An 11822-nucleotide genomic window follows, 5' to 3' on the forward strand; every position below is an offset into this window, starting at 1 on the left:
TACAATAACAGACCAATATACAACAGATATAAAGATCTCCAGGCTTGTAGGAACCTTGAGGATCAACAACAAATATAAGACAAAAAATCGAACAAATAAAGGCACAAAAGAAAACCAATACTTTTAACATGGAAAACCCCTTAATATGAAAGTAAAAACCATGAGTCGTCCATACCAAAGAAATAACTCCACTATAACCAATTAAAGGTACAAAAGAGTATTAAGGTGATTCAGAAACTAGTGCTAACAACCGCACATCACAAAGTAAACTAGCTTACAAATAAGAATCAAAACGCTGGAGTTTTTTCCCCAAATATACAGCTTCAGTGCGAAGCAGATAACTCTCACCTCAAATGTTGTTTTGAAATTCTGAATGGTCAAAAGTTAGATACATGTGTTACAAATCTGCCCTCCAAATTTGAACTTGATCTGACGGTTAACAAATCAGGGATCATCGATTTAGTGAGTCTGGTTGCAGAAAAATGGGAATGAGTTTCTCTCCTCTTTTATCTCTTTTGAATCCTTATTTTGTCTCTATCTCTCATAACCCTAAATTGACCATCTCCACTTAAATAAGTGAGACAAATGAACTAATCATATTTGAGCCTTTCTCCACATAAGAGGGAACCCAAACCCAACAATTAGTACAAAAAAAACTACTTAACTTGGTAGGGAGAGAGATTTTACCTTAGTTGATGTGCCAAAGTAACATATGGTGCTATAGAAAGTGTGTCATTTTCCCCTTGGTCCACTGGTCGAGGTGAAAATTAGTTGACTGTGATAGAAAGTATGTCACGTTTCCCCTCGGTTGGGACTGTGAATCTGTAAACACTATGTAGCAACCTAAGATGAGGGTGAATTAGAATTTCCAAGTTATTATAAATTTAAGTGCTTATTTCGAGAACTTATTTCACTAGAAGCGTGTTTGCAAACTTATAATTAATTCATAAATAATAATAAGCAAAGTACTAAAAAATTAAAACGTAAAATGTAAAAGTTGAAGGAGAAGAGAAACACAAAAGATTTATCTTGGTTCACCTTCTCCACTTGAAGGGTACGTCTAGTTCCTCTTTTTAATTAAAGGATTTTCCACTATGTATCAATATTTTCAATTACAAAACTCTTATCATAAGAAATCTTAATATCCAAACCATAAAGGACACCACTTTCTGTTTTACTTACACTTTCACCAAACACTATGGTGAATTAAGAATCACACTAATTCTTAAGAGATGAAGAAAACTTTTGTAGGTTGAAGAGTCTTTAAATAAAAATAAGGAATATAGACTTCTTATCAATATTACTTTTCATATTGATATCACTTATTGGATCAGAACTTTCTCTTGGTTTTCCAAATGTGAAATATAGGCTCTTTAATCTTGTTTGAGAGTTCTTAAATGTTTTTCAAATTTGTAAACCAATATTTATAGAATCACATAAGGCACCATGAATCAATATAACACTTTAAAAGGTCATCATGAACCATTGCAAAGCTAGAAAGTGACACTTGTTCGTGAAAAAGTATATTCTAGAATGATGTAATCAATTAAAGGCACGTAGTAATCGAGTACATGTGTTTATTATGAGAAAAATACATGTCTAGCATCATGTAATTGATTACACATATGGGGTAATCGATTACCACTGTTGTTTTTACCACTTTTATGTTGAAAACAAGTATCAGCATGATGTAATTGATTACATATATATGGTAATCAGTTACCATTGTGGTTTTTACCTCTTTTATGTTGAAAACAAGTTTCTTTTTTATTTTACAAGTTTTTATGAGCCTTTAAGTGATACTTGCACTTAAAAGTGATATATCAAAGATAAAGACAATTCCTTAAAGACTTTTAACTTTAACTTCATGATTTTATCATTTACTTTTGATCTTTCATTGTCTTCACCTTTTTATTTTTTGCTGGTATTGTTGTCTTCACCTTTTTTATTTTTTGCTGGGATTGATGGTATTTACTTTTGATCTTTCACAATCTCCCCCTTTTTTACGATGACAAACTATATTGTTTGGAAGTTTTTTTAGACATTTGATACTTCTCTTATCTTGTATATCTCTTCCTTTTTTGTAGTTTAAGCTTTAGTATCCTGGAAATTTTTGTTCAACATTTGATACCCCCATTTCTTGTATGTCTCCCTCTTTATTTTGTAATTTAAGCTTTGGCGTTCTGAAATAAGATGAACAAAAACACACCATAAATTTTCTCCCCTTTTGACATATGCTAATAATAATAATCCAATGACTTCTATTATTACTACTGGTGCAAATGTTTGATTAAAATCTATGTCTTATGCTTGATTGTAGCCTTATGCTACTAATCTAGCTTTCTTTATAACTATAATGTATTTTTCATCTAGTTTATTTTTAAAGACATATTGTTCGCCAATAATATAGTTATCTATGGGTTTAGAAATTAATTCCCAAACTTTATTTCTTTTAAAAAAAATTAATTCTTCTTGCATAGCTAAGATCCATTGTTCATCATCTAAGGCATCATTAATTCTAGAAGATTCAATTTGAGAAACAAAAAACAATATTTAAGCATGCATATTTGAGATTGAGTCTAGAAAATACTCTCTTATTTATGTCGATAATAATGTTGTAAATTGGATGACCTATATGAGTTCTCCATTCTTGTTGTAGATCATCATTAGTTTGTTCTTCTTGTTGAACCAATTCATCATTTTGCCGCACTTTTTCTTGTTTGTTTTGTTCACCAACATTAATGATAAATTTTGATTAATGATCTTCATCATATTCATCAAAAGAAACATCATTTCCTCATTGAAGGGGTTAGTTTCATCAAAAGAGATATGAATAAATTATTCAATAGTAGGGGTTATTTTATTGAATACTCTATAAGTCTTACTAGTGAGAGAATAACCAAGAAAGATACATTCTTCAGATTTAGTATCAAAATTTTCAAGATTATCTTTTCCATCATTCAAAATAAAATAGCTACATCAAAAAATATGTAACTTAGCAAAGTTAGGATTTCTACCTTTATATAAAGTTCATAAGATGTTTTCCTTAGGATATGTCTAATCAATACACGATTACTCACATATCAAGCAGTACTTACAACATCAACCTAAAAATATAAAGGCAAATTTATTTCATTAAACATAGTTATTACTAATTCTTCTAAAGACCTATTTTTTCTTTCTACAACGCAATTTTGTTGTGGAGTTCTAGGTGCTGAAAAATTATGTGAAATATCATTTTCATCAACAAAAAAATCTTTAAAATTGTATTTTAAAATTCTCCACCATGATCACTTCGAATTAAAGAAAGTTTCAAATATTTTTCATTTTAAACTAGTTTTGCATACTTCTTGAATGCATTAAGAGCTTCATTTTTATGTACTAAAAAGTTCAAGTATATCTAGAAAATCAACAACAAACACTACAACATAATATATTTCACCAAAACTTCTAGTTCTTGAAGGACCAAATAAATCCATATGAATAAATTGAAGTTGTCTTAAAGTTAAAACAATATTTATTTGTTTGAAAGATACTTTGGTTTGTTTACCTTTACATGCATCAGATGATTTGTCTTTAATATGCTTAATCTTAGGCAACCCAATAATAAATTCATACTTAACTAATTTATTTAAATGATCCATATGTGTATGAGAAATCTTTTTATGTCATAGCCAAGTTTCATCATTATTAACACAAGACATTTAAGTTTTAAAGACAAATCATCTAAAAATATCTTGAAAATGTTGTTTACCCTTTTACCAACAAGTTCAGTTTCATGTGTCATCTCATCTTGGATGATGGAGGAATCTTTATTAAAATTAAATTTAAGACCTTTATCGCATAATTGACTTATGTTAAGTAAGTTATCCTTTAAGCCTACAACATATATCACATTATCAATAGTGGTAAAGGATGGTGTACATACTTTGACTATTTCAAGTATCTTCCTTTATTATTGTCTCCATAGGTGAGAAATTCTTTAGACTTTGGGATCAAGGTTGAGACTTTGTATTTTTGCCTCACTACTACAAATACTACATTTTCAAACAAAAATTTACATCAATGTTTTATCCAACCGAAGTACAATCACTTCCACTAGGCGCCTTAATTAAAATTTAAATTTTTTATTAAAAAATACATCACCTATTCCCTCTGTTCATACAATCAACCGAGAGGAAATGTGCCTCATGGACGATACTGTGAATCACAGCTCTTGCAGTTTTTACTTTTAATTTTTTTTATAATGTCTCTATTTAATTTTCAAAAGGCACTTTTCTCTTTTTTTAATTTAAAATTTATCTTTTTTTTTTAAATTGGTGTCTTACTTTGTTTTTTATTTCAAATAAATCTATTCGCTCAGTTTGATTATTCAACTGAGAGGTAATAATAATTATATATTAAAAAAAGAATTTTCTCTTCTTTTTTTTAATTAAAATTTATCTATTTTTTTTAAATAGGCATTATATATTTTTTTATTTCAAATATATTTATTCTCCCGGTTGAATTATCCAATCGAGAGGTAATATTTGTTATCTATTAAAAAAGGCACATTATTTATTTATTTATTTTACACTAAATTTATCTATTTCATCAGTTGGATTATCCAGAACTATATTTTGCATGTATTTTAACAAACTATAGTCTCTAACTATTCATTTATTTTCTAACTCTCATTCATTTTCATTCTTTTTCCAAATCAAAAGATCTTTTCCGAAAATATACCCTATGTGATATTCATCTACATCCTCTCCATCTAAACAGTCTAACATCTAAACCCATATTCCATAAAATTATTTTTGAAACATCATTTCTTCCAACATACGTAAGTTTTTGAACATCAACATACGTTTCCTCCCTTCGATGCCATAACACCATTGAAGCTCAAACGTAGCTTGAAACGAAGGAAAGACAACCAAACATCAAAGAAGATTCTTCCACCACTATTTATCTTCTTCATCACGTATGCAGTATGTAACTCACTCACTTACTTTATTCATGCATATAACTTAGAAATGTTAGTTTTTATTGTGTGGATTATGCTATTCTGATTATGTTGATAAAAATGAAAAAATATTTTTTTTTTTTTGTGTTGATATTGACAAAAGTCCATATATACCATGAATTAAGTAAAGTGCACATGTATCATGAGTTAAATAAAATATGTTTTACCTTTTTAGTGTTGTTTTTGTTGATGTTGTTTTAAACAAAATGTTTATGATGTTATTCTAATGAAGGAAGATGTTTATTGACGTTTGTTATTTCAACAGAGATGGACAATTTAAACACCATCTCTCCTACAACAACCATGTCTCTTATAACCACCACCTTTCCTACATCACATCGACTAAGACTAAAAGTAAAAGAAATTCTAGGGCGCTACGATGATGGTCAGGTTGACAAAATCATGCAACGTTGTTATTAGGTTGCCGGTAGACTCTTATTTACAAAGTGGTAAGTGTTAAGGTGAAGATGATACAACTTTAAGAGTTATGTGGCATTACTTGATAGAAGCAAAGTTAGAATTTTATTAGATGATTGCAACCAAGTTGATTTAAATTGAAAAACTGTATATGGACCGATCTTAAGGTATTTATTTTAATTTCACGATTTATTTCATAAGAATATATGACCATTTATTTTTTTGTTTAATACTAATACCAACTTTATTATGTAAATATATAATATTTTTATTATGTCAAAGATATTGATATCATATGTTGGTGACCGTTTGAGGGGCTTTAAGACAGCTCACACCAGATTACATTACAAATCCAAAGAGTACTAACTTAACACATATATATGTGACTTATAGGTTTATTGATAAGGATGTTTGGAAGAGATTTGTAGAGTATCTCACTAATCCTGATTTCCTGGCTAAGAGTCAAAAAAGAAAGGATAATTGGCAAAAAAATATGCATCCTTAAAGATTGTCTCGTGGAGGATATCATAAACTGGAGGAGACAATGATAAAAGAAAAAATAAAATAAAGATAACAAGAGTTGGAAAATACTTATATAATCCTTAAACATAGTCAATCTCCACCATCACGCCCTGAGAAATGGAAGAGAGCACGTCAAAGACCGGGAGGTGAGTTCACATTTAAGGTTACACTTGTAGTTGTTGATAAGATTGTAAGTCGATTAATTTTTTAACATTATTATTAATAGTTAATTTAATTTAGAAATGAACTTTTATTTGTGTTGTATGATTCTCTGGTTGAAAAAATCAATGTTGATGTCTTTGTTCCACAACAACATCATGACATATTGACATAAGCAATTCGAACTAGTGAGCATGATAAGCGTGTCTGTGGTGCTGAAAGAGGCGTTGGTTTGAGGTTATTTTTATGATCATCATTAAAGAATTACATAATGCACAAAAAATAAATTTAAGAGCTAGTAGACCAGAGGCTAGAGCATAAGATGCATGGGAAGATAGAGGAAACATTAGAAAAGGAGTGTGCGACTATGCAGGAGAGTATGGCTCAGGAGGTGGAGGAGAGGGTGACCCAAGAGGTGTCATATATAGTGTACAAGGAGGTACAAGAGAGTGTGGTCAAAGAGGCGTAGGAGAGTGTGACCAAGGAGGTGCAGTAGAGGATGACCAAGGAGTGCAGTAGAGTGTGACCCATGAGATATGGGACAATATGGCTCGGAGTGTGATTGAGGTAAATATAATTTTAGTTTAGGAATTTTCTTTTTTGTTTGTGTGATTAAAAATATGTGTTATTTGTTGTTGTTGTTTGTGTTCTTAAAATTACTTATTGTGTTGTTGTTTTTATGATGCATCAATTGAAATTGATGGGTGTAATCATCGGCTCAAATTTAAATCAATTAGACATATCTGAAAAAAGTTATTTTAGGTGGTGTAAGTAAAAAACTGTAGTTGTTTAGTTTTAACTCCCCTTCACAATATTGAGACCCTAGAGCCTCAACAAAATCTATTGCATAGATTGACAAGCATGGTATAGGACCTTGGAGAGTCGTTCTAGATATAATTAGAACATGATCCAAAATAAAAAATTTACATGGAAAAGAGTTGTATTATGGATATTACGAAGGGTGTTAATTGGCTTGATATAACTGTACTTTAATTATGGTGCACGTAAGTACAATTTTTATGGTGATTTCAAATTATATTTATTGTTATAAATTAATTTTAATGTCAAAAATTGTGTTAACATCATTTAGGCACATGCATAAGTTTTGTTCACACAGAGGTTTACAAAAGTATGGTTTCTTGGACCCATACCTTATTCAATTTACCCAATGTTCATCAAATGATATCGAAATATACATACAAAATAAGTTAATTCAAGGGGGGAAAAATTATTTCCTAGGATCGTTTATCAATTTGTAAGTATATATAATTTGTGTTTTCTCTTATTTAATATTCAAGTTTTTACCCATTATTAATTATTTTGGATGACTATGCAGTGAACATTGGAAACAAATTTTTTTTTGTCTCAAGCACAATTATATACTTATGCTATGCTCGTTACACCATAGATCTTGCTCCAAAGGTGAAAAGAATTCTTAGCCCTTAAGTGGTATTCTTTGTAATACTAAAATATTACTCTTACTTTCCAATAATTTGTTTCCAACGTGTAGAGCTATGAATGGATACAATCTTATATTTCGTAATCAAATAAATAAAAAGGCAAAATTTATTCTCCCAAAAGTAAGTGGTCTTATTTTTGAAATTCTTTAAATTTTTCTAATGTATTACTTGTATTTTATGCGTATTAACCGTTATATACAAATTGTTTGTAGAGATGGAGACAACTAAATGGATATGTGTGTGGGTTATGAACACTCAAGGAAAATAAAGATAATGTAGTTACAAATTAGTTATGTAAAATAACTAACTTGTTAGTTTAACTTTCCATTTATAGCATTTTATTTAGTTTTTTAGATTGTAGACTTTCCTCATTTAGCATAGGTTTGTTACATAGTTTGTTGGAGTGTATAATTGTGTATAGCTGTTCTAGCTTATAGACATGCTCTAATTACTATCTATAAGTGTCATATGTAACTCTCATAAGAAGCTTGATGAATTAATATAGCTTTATTCATAATATGATATCTAGAGCCTCATGCATATTTCCCTTCCTTTTCTATCCATTGTTTCCTTTTCCGCTGTGAATCATCTTTGATTACTTCCATTTTCTTCTTGATTTGTTCTTTCTCCAAATTTCTCTCTTTCTTGTTTTATACTTCTTTATTATTCCTCAAGATTCATCAATGCCGCCAAGAATCGCTACATAAGTTCCGATTCAAACTGATTCAGTTTACTATATGCATCTAAGTGATGGACCAAATTCAGTTATAGTCACACCAAAGCTTGATGTCGCTAAATATTCATGATTGAGTAGGTCAACGCGACGAGTCCTTGGTGCAAAGAACAAACTACCTATCATCGATTGTTCCATACAATTACCAGACCCTAAAGATCTCAATTATGCAGTTTGGGATGGATATAGTCATCTGGTACACTCTTGGCTTATTAACTTTGTATCGGATTCTATTGTACAAACTATCATATGTCATGAAAATTCTCTTGATGTATGGGAATATTTTAAAGAAATATTTTCTAAAATTGTTCGTGTAACACCACAAATTCGAATAATTAATTTAGTTTAATTATTTAGATTTTTATTTAACTATTTGATGTGTGGTGTGCCTTTAAAAGAAATTTAGTGATTAATATGTTGTTGGGGTGTAATAGTAATGGTAGGGTGTAGTGAGAATATAGGAGTTTTGTAGAATAATTAGAAAATGACTAGAATATTAGTATTTTTAATTAATATTAGAAATAAATAAAAAAGAAATTTGTGGCTTTATATTAGAAATTATTTAATTAATTATATAATAGAGAAAATAGGAGTTAATAGACAAATAAGGGACATTGGGGATATTTAGGAGAATAAGTTGGGGGTAGTAAATGAAATACCTAAATGGAGAATTGAGTTTTACTTATAAATAGGAGATTGGGTGGAAAATTAAATTTATTATTAATATAAGTTTAATAATTAAATTAGAAAATATAATAATGTGAGTTTTGGACGATAATATGACTTAAAAGTGTTGAGGGTTAATGAGATCATTAAAAAGAATTGTGTAGAAAATCCTAAGTATATATTCTAAAAGGTGAAGGAGAGTTAGGTTTCATCCAATTCTTAGAGAACTTGAGAAAGAGGCAAGAGGACAACTCTAGAGCTAGAAGAGGAGAGGAAAACCATTGAGGAAGAATTTGCTTGCTGGAATTCTGAGGTAAGGGGGAGAATAGCTTTCAATAGGTCTTATGCATGAGAGGTAAGGTAGTGGAGTCCTTAACCTCCAATAGAGCATTGGGTTGTTCATGAAATTTTGAGTTTCTATGATATTATGATGTTCATTGGCTAAATTGATGTGTATTTTCCTATATAAAATCGTATGAGTTTACTATTTTAAAATTGTTAATATTTTCCACTATTGTCGAAGGAACTATCGCGCGCGTGATGACTTGTATCGTGCGTGCAATGCATCCTTTATGGCCCTATTGCATGCACAATGGTGCATGTGATTTTTCCCGAAAGCAACACTCTTTTGCTCCCCTTTTTATCCAAATTTTCACTAAGTCCGTAATCTTCACACTTAGCTATTTTTTCTCATTATTTTGTCTTTCATCTTTATTTTAGCTCATCTTTCACTTGTTTTGTTCCAATTCTTTGAAAAAATTCATGCAATGGCGAACTGTCATCACAACCTTAAACTTGAATCGTTACTTGTCCTCAAGTAACTCGCCTGCAACTACAAATTTCAACAGAAAACAAGTCGCACAATAACAATCAAACATCTCCAAATTAAATTTTTCTTTTACCTGAGCATGATTCTAGCTTCCAACTTCTATCCGACAACTTCGAAAAACATCCCCAAACATTGACGAGTACTTGACCTGTCTCTCATCTTACTTTTACTCACTCAACGGATATGATTATCTCTCAATCAACATGCAAACTCAATTATTCTTAGCTTGATCGTGTTCTAATATAGTTCATCACAGAAATCATAAGACACACATTAGAGATCTTTTCAGGTTGTAACTTGGCTTATGTTTGGGTATGACATTTTTAGGAAAGTAGGTTTTAACCTTTGGATTTAGGTGCCTAGTTCTCCTACTATCATCATACCTCTTTGTTCCTTTTTTACGGTACTAGAGATCTTTGTTCTTTCTTCTACTTTCATTATTTTTCTTTTCTCTGTCTTTTTCCACTTATTTTTTTCTCATAAATTTTGAAATTTTGGCCAATATTCTCTAGTACCCCAACCTCAAACTTAAAACTTTGCTCACTTCCAAGAGAAACCCCAAACTTAATATTTTTCATACACTTTAGGAACTCTATTTCTACTTAACTCTAAAGAGAGGGTGGAAAGAAAAGATCTTTGAAGTCATACGTATAATAATTTTAGGCTACATCACCAAAAGAAAGCCTAAATCTCAAAGTGGTTAGCAATGGATATATCTATTACTACATGATGGTTTAAAAAGGATCTAAGTTATAAACAAAAAACTGCTTCAGTGTGTTTCAGTCAAACCAGATGACTTAATCAGAAATAGATCAAACCATATAAAATAATAATGCACGAATACACTCATAAAGAAAGAAAAGTGAACAATGGAATTTATTTGCCTCAAACCTTACTAGATGATGTATTTGTAGGATGAGTATAAGTCAATTTATTCTTTTCTCATCCTTCGCCTTCAATTTTCTATTTGCTATTGTGATGATCAAGTTTCTTTTGGATCATTTGTTCAATGCTAAAGTGTAAAACTTGCAAATATGGAGAAAAAATCCACATACTTGTTTATTAAAGAAAGCAAAGATCGTCATGAAAGGGTTATGCTCGAGTAGCTAATTCCTCTTATAGAAGGTCTTGAATAAAAATAATTTAAATTCTGCAAAAAAACAAAAAATAGTTATAATCGATGGGTTGCCTCACATCCAGCGCTTCGTTTCCGTCATTAGCTTGATGTCCCATGCTTAAAACCTGTCAGGCACAAGGGATACCCTCACGCTGGTAAAAGCTCTTGTTGCCATTTTTGTGTGAACCATACTACCTTTTCCTCCCAATTAGTAGCATGTCTCTAGATCCTCCATATATGGTGTATGTTCATATACCTTAAAACCCAATTTTTCTTTGTTGAACTTCAAACAAGTTCACCTGTCTCCATATCTATTTTTTCCTTCCCGATTTCCAAGAATAACTGACCCTCCTGAATCTCCTTCCATGTCAATCACCATAAAGTTTGCAGGGAAGGTCAAACCATTGACATGAACTAACACGTCTTGTACAAGACCAAGAGGATGCATAATAGATGAATTGGCTAAAGTGAGAGTCATATTGCTCGGTGTGATCTCTCATATCTTCAATTCCTTAAATTTTTTAAGTGACATCGCATTGATGCTCGACCTTAAATCATATAAAGCATGTGGGATATTTTCCCCACCAATGGTATAAGCGATGGTGAAATTTCCTGGATCCTTCATCTTTGGTGGCAATGCCTGAGGTTCTGCCATATCCTATTTCTCTGTCATGTTCACTTGTTCTTTTATCAACTTCTTCTTTGGGCCTTTCAGCAATTCCTACATAAACTTAGAAAACTTTGGAGTTAATTCTAAAACCTCATGAAATGAGATACTTACCTGAAGTGTTGTTAACATTTCTTTGAATTTTTCAAACATTCCTGCCTCATCTTCAGGTACCAGTTTCTTCTTAATTATGGGGTACTGTGGTTTTATGTAATCCGGTAATTTTGGATTTGGATCACTCAAAGTC

The sequence above is a fragment of the Lathyrus oleraceus genome, chromosome 4 (assembly GCF_024323335.1).
Source record: "Lathyrus oleraceus cultivar Zhongwan6 chromosome 4, CAAS_Psat_ZW6_1.0, whole genome shotgun sequence".
Taxonomy (NCBI): Eukaryota; Viridiplantae; Streptophyta; class Magnoliopsida; order Fabales; family Fabaceae; genus Lathyrus; species Lathyrus oleraceus.